This window comes from Lampris incognitus, chromosome 1 (genome assembly GCF_029633865.1).
Source record: "Lampris incognitus isolate fLamInc1 chromosome 1, fLamInc1.hap2, whole genome shotgun sequence".
NCBI classification, from domain to species: domain Eukaryota; kingdom Metazoa; phylum Chordata; class Actinopteri; order Lampriformes; family Lampridae; genus Lampris; species Lampris incognitus.
In genome coordinates this window covers 74,796,158-74,802,157 of record NC_079211.1, presented here as the reverse complement: position 1 = coordinate 74,802,157, position 6,000 = coordinate 74,796,158, and the positions used below count along the sequence as shown (strand labels likewise).

The following is a 6,000-nucleotide window of genomic DNA, read 5'->3' as shown; positions in this document are numbered from 1 at the left end:
TGGTCAGTGGGGTAGTATATGGCCTGAAACGCTAATTAACCAATCTCCTGGCTGGCTCGCCAACTTTCTGTAACCTGCACGACAGGGGAATGGGCCTATGCTTGCGCAGGGACAGTTTACAGTCTAATGTCTAAATTCAGTGGAGATTGGTGTAGGTTTTTTTCTAGACCAGATTCTAGTACTCACCCCAAAGACAACACACACACTCGTGGGTATAGTTTACAATAAAAAAAAAAACAATTTATTTCAACAGTTCAAAGTAAAGTTATTTCAATATCAATACTAAATTAGATGTGTTATATATATATATATATATATATATATATATATATTACTCTATTATACTTTTTAAAAGTTCTTCCTAATATTCTATTTATTGTCTATATCTATCTATTTTATACCCTTCTAATATATTACTTATGCAGCCATATTCTACACTAACAAATTAAAGAAAATAATCCAAAATAAAGTATGAGTGCACTCAAAGAAATAATAAAGAAAAGAAAAGGGGGAATGATTCAGTCTTCCAATCTGTGCAAGGTGCAATGTCCAGATCCTACCACAATCACAGGGGCAAGTTAATGTAGAGGCGATGATGATGAATCCAAATCCAGGGCGATGATGGGGGCAATCCAAAGGGGGTATCCAAGGGTTCCAAACGGTGTAGCAAGGGGGGTTGTTCGGGGTACAAAAAAAACCAGTCTGCACAAAATTGTACAGATTCCTTATTAATTGCAATCTCTATCAAACAATTACAAACAAAATAGAAATACCCAAATCTAGAGTCAATTCTCAGAATTAAATCATTTCCTACATATAACTAATATGCGGCTGAATGACAACAGCCTATTGCTGTAAGAACAGTTAAAAACAATGTCATCGCAGCCAGGCTGCGGCACTATCAACGTGAATTCACGTCTAGCTGGCTGCTATGGGTTCCATGGATGCCATGTAGCCCGAGTTGGCTCGGTGGCTAGTGGCAACTGGAGCTTACAGTTTTTTTTAACAACAAGCATATTATTATATTAAAATGTCTAACATTCCCACATCAAATAAACCCTATGGACCGGGTGTCCTGACTGGTTTTAAAGCTCTGAATCATATGGGAACTGCTAAGGATCATAGATATACGTTTTAGCTGGGTTAGCTTAGCTTAGCAACCAATGGAAAATTGTCAGTCTTTAGATTTCAAGATTTTAAACTCTTATCTCACCAGGATTCTAGCAGCGTACAAAACACAAGAGAAAAGAGTCTTCCTTCTTCCTTCAACAGGAGATCATCTGTCTTTGGATAAAATCAAGATATCCTACGTAAATGGCTATGATTACATGGAACACAGAAAGCTGTTTACTTTTTAGCTTTGGCTAGCGGCTCACCAAGGAAGCTTCGTGGGAGGGATCTTTTTTGTCGTAGTTCAAATGTCCTGTAGCTCAAATATCCGTAGTTCAAATATCAATAATTCAAGTATCCATAGTCAAAGTTGTCCGTATTTCTAAATATCCGTATTTCTCTTCTCTATTGTCGACGGTTGTTTCTATGGTTTAAACTCTGTAGCTAGTGTGCCTCCTAGAGGCTACTCGTGGAACTTACATACGTCACAGGGTACATGTAATCATGTGGGTTACATTCTCTCCCTCTAAACCGCATCAGTCTCTGCATGCGTCTAAACACTGTATGGTCTTGCAGAGGGCACTCTAGAAGAGGCATCAGGGACATTTCTGCCCAAACTTTCGAAAAATGAGGCCATGGCTAGGACTAAAGGCCTTCCTAGTTCACCATAACAGAGTCTCTCAGGGGGATGTCTTTCTCTGATAGATCTTCTGATCGGTTCGCTCTCAGACGGGTTTCCGTCAGACAGGTCAGCCTGGCCTGTCACACCAGTGGGCGGTGCACTCTCAGGTTCAAGTGGGTTGTTTTCAGGTGAACGTCCTTCAATAGGTCCAAATTGAGGTACAACAGTAGTAGATGATGCGGGGTCTCCCTCAGGTAAGTGTCTTCGAACAGGTTGAGAGAATTCATCTGTGACTACTTCTGTCTCACGCCCAATTGGTTTCTTTTCAAGTAACTGATTGTGAACAGACTCAGGGGTATGGGGTACTTCACTAAGGAGTGGACTATCAGATTGGGAGAACTCCGACGGACTTGGATTCAACCCGACTGGGTTCAACAGTTCCGTGGCACGTGCTAGAGGGGTGGCCTGTGTGGTTGTCCTAATGCTTTGGGGAAACCTTGTGGAGATCTGTGGATAGCAATCTTCATCCTCGTCACTGCTGGGCATATCTGGGTCAACAATATTGTCATGCCTGGTCTGCTGCGAGACTGCTTCCCTGCGTCTCAGCCTCCTTGTTGGTAAGTTTGTTTCAGGTTCTGAGACTTTATCTGTAACAGGTAGAAAGCCGCAGGGCAGAAGAAGGTCTCTGTGAAGGGTACGGTGTGGACCTTCACCCTGTTCTTGCTTGACGACATACACCGGCCATCTCCCATCCTCTTCACCACAGTATGGACTTCCTTTTCCCATCTGTCCGCAAGTTTATGTTTTCCTCTTAAATTGACATTCTTCACCAGGACTCTATCTCCGGGAACAAGTTCTGCGGCTCTGATCTTTTTATCAAACCTGGCTTTATTCTTCTCTCCCATCTTCTTAGAGCTTTCAGAAGCAAGTGCATAGCTGTCTTGGAGGCGCTGTCGAAGATGTTTAACATACTCCGAATGCGACTTGAATCCAATTTGGTCTGGTGTAAGGCCTAGAACCAGATCAATGGGTAGTCTTGGCTGCCTACCAAACAACAATTCATATGGAGAGTAGCCTGTGGTGTCATTTTTCGTGCAATTGTATGCATGGACTAGCGGTTTGACAAAGTCCCTCCAATGATATTTATCCTTGTCTTCTAGTGTCCCAAGCATGCTGAGAAGGGTCCTGTTAAATCTCTCGACAGGGTTTCCACGTGGATGGTATGGCGTGGTTCTGATCTTTTCGGTTCCAATCAGACAGCACAACTCCTTGATGGTGTGGGATTCAAAATCTCTCCCCTGGTCACTGAGAAGGCGACTTGGAAAACCATACTGTACAATGAAGTTTTCCCACAGTGTTTTGGCAACCGTATTCGCCTTTTGGTCTTTCGTGGGGATGGCAACGGCAAACTTGGTGAAGTGATCCGTGATGACGAAGATGTTTCTAGTGTCCTTACTATCAGGCTCAATACAGAGGTAATCCATACACACCAGTTCAAGGGGATAACTGGTCTGTATATTCTCCATATGAGCAGCATGCTGGGAATTGGCTTTCCGCCTCACGCATCTTTCACAAGTCCTACACTTCTGTTCAACAGACTGAAACATCTTTGGCCAGAAAAATCTGGAACGAACAAGATGAAGGACACGCTGAGCGCCAAGATGACCGACTTCATCATGAAGGCCTTGCAATGCTCTTTCTCTGTGGCTACTAGGCAGCACCAGCTGATAGATCTGATTCCCACGATCAAGACATTTCCTGAACAGTACTCCATCTATAAGCTCTAGTCTATTCCATTCTCTAAGGAGCAGCTTGACTTCTGACAGTTCAGAGGACATCTCTTGAAAAGTAGGTTTTCGGTTTCCTTGAATGAAACTGAGCACACGTCTGATAGATGGATCCTGTCTTTGAGACTGATACCAGTCATTGTGAGTCATTCCAGGGAGGGTGCCTTGTCCAGAGAACACAAGGTCATCAGGGATGGCAGAAGCATCTAAAGCTAAGGATTCAGCAAGAATGGGGAGTTCTGGCTGCAAATAGTCAGCCAAAGTGGTCACAGAGTGGCGTTGACATAAAGCAGACAGCATGTCACCAGAAACAGTTTTGCTTTCTCCATCCAAAACCCTTTGCTTCAGCTCTTCTATCCTCGCTTTCTCCTGCTTGAACTCCTCATCTTCTTCTGACGGACTCTGAGGTCTTCTGGACAACCCATCGGCGTCTTGATTGCTGATCCCAGCCCTATACTTTATGGTGAATCTGTAGGTTGATAGAGCGGCTAACCAGCGATGCCCTGCTGCATCAAGCTTTGCTGTGGTCAACACATAAGTTAGGGGGTTATTGTCTGTTAAAACCTGAAATTCTGTTCCATAGAGGTAATCATGGAATTTCTCACAGATGGCCCATTTCAAGGCGAGGTACTCTTGCTTGTGGGCAGGATAGTTTTGTTCACTTCTGGATAGTCCTCTGCTGGCATAAGCTACAACCCTCAGCTTCCCATCGTGTTCCTGATAGACCGAGACCATCGCGGCTGGCATCAGTATGCAGGACGTAAGGAAGATTGGGATTGGCGAAGGCAAGAACAGGGGCCGAAGTCAGTTTATCTATGAGAGTTCTAAAAGCAACGTCACACTCTTCAGTCCACTCATTTCCAAAAGGTAAGGTGGGATTGATGGAAGTCTTGACCCTGTCCTTCTTGTAAATCTTCCCTCTTTTCCTTGGAGCAACATAGCCAGCAGTTAGAGCATTCAATGGCTTTGCTATTTTAGAGTACCCTTCCACAAAACGTCGGTAATATCCAGCAAATCCTAGGAAGCATTTGAGCTCTTTTCTGTTGGTGGGTTGAGGCCATTCTCTCAAAGCAGAGACTTTGCTTGGATCTGTGTGGACTCCATTGGCATCTACAACATGGCCAAGGTATTTAACAGAAGTCTGGAAAAAATGGCGTTTTTCAGGGGACAACTTTAGGCCATAGTCTTTGAGCCGGTTCAACACTTTCATCAATCTGGCCTCGTGCTCTTCTAGTGTGTCAGAGAAGACAATCAGGTCATCCAGAAATACTAGTACTTCATTGAGATGCAGGTCTCCAACACATTTCTCCATCAGTCTCTGAAAGGTGCTTGGTGCATTTGTCACACCTTGGGGCATACGCTTAAACTCATAGAAGCCTAGAGGGCAGACAAAAGCGGTCTTGTGCTTATCTTCCTCTGCAACTTCTACTTGATAGTACCCTGACTTCAGATCCATGACAGAAAACCATTTGGCTCCACTAAGAGCAGAGAAGGTGTCTTCGATGTTGGGGAGAGCATAGGCATCTTTGATCGTTCTCATGTTCAGCTTCCTGAAATCTATGCAGAGTCTTATTGCATCATTCTTCTTCTTGACAACTACAATGGGGGAAGCAAATGGAGACTCTGACTCGCGAATAATTCCAGCGTCTAGCAGCTCTCTTAGATGTTGTTTGACAGCTTCTCTGTCAGAGGGATGAATGGGTCTGGGTCGCTCTCTAAAAGGGGCCTCATCCTGGAGTCGGATGCAATGTTTTACTGCAGTCGTATGACCATGAGACAAGTCATCAACAGCAAACACCTCTGGCATGCTGTTCAGCTGGTGTGTGATCCGTTTTTTCCACTCTTCTGGAATGGGGGAATCTTCCAAATCAAAGTTGGTGGTGTTACTCTGAGGCTAAGGGATGTCAGGCACAGTCATATTTTGGGATTCAGACGGCATCACATACTGTGCTACCATCATTTCAGCTATCACCTGCCTTGGATGCAGTGTGACACCACGACCAGTCACATTTCTGAGAATGACAGGAATCTTGTTTAAAGATCGAAGTGGAGTTTCTATCAAGGAATTTTCAACGAACACTCCACCAGGTAAGGAAACGGTTTCAGGGGATTCGACCACGAAAAGGGAACGTGGGAAATGTTTCTTCACTCTGACATCTCCAAAGACAGACACTTTTCTTCCTGGTGGAATGGTGACAGGATGGCGGCCATGCAACATAACATGATTGGCGGAAATCTCTTCCTGATGACTTAGGGCAACATGCTGGAGCAGCAAGATACAGTCACTATTGATATTGGGCCTTTGTAAGAATTCTCTTCCATGCTTTTCTATGCCACCTTCATATAATCTGTCAAGGACATTGGTTCCAATCAATAGGGGAATCTGAGTGTTAAAATGGCAATTTGGCACAATGAGAACTAATGAAGAGACCTGTTCAGCTACGCCAGTGATGCTGCTGGGGAAGGAGATGAGGGCTTGGA

The 6,000-nt window shown here is 44.2% G+C and overlaps 1 protein-coding gene across 2 annotated transcripts in view; it reads left to right on the top strand.

Moving 5' to 3' along the window:
• The window catches only part of LOC130120370 (cip1-interacting zinc finger protein-like), a 69,663-nt gene that overhangs the window by 19,533 nt on the left and 44,130 nt on the right, over positions 1-6,000 (top strand). The window lies entirely within an intron of this gene.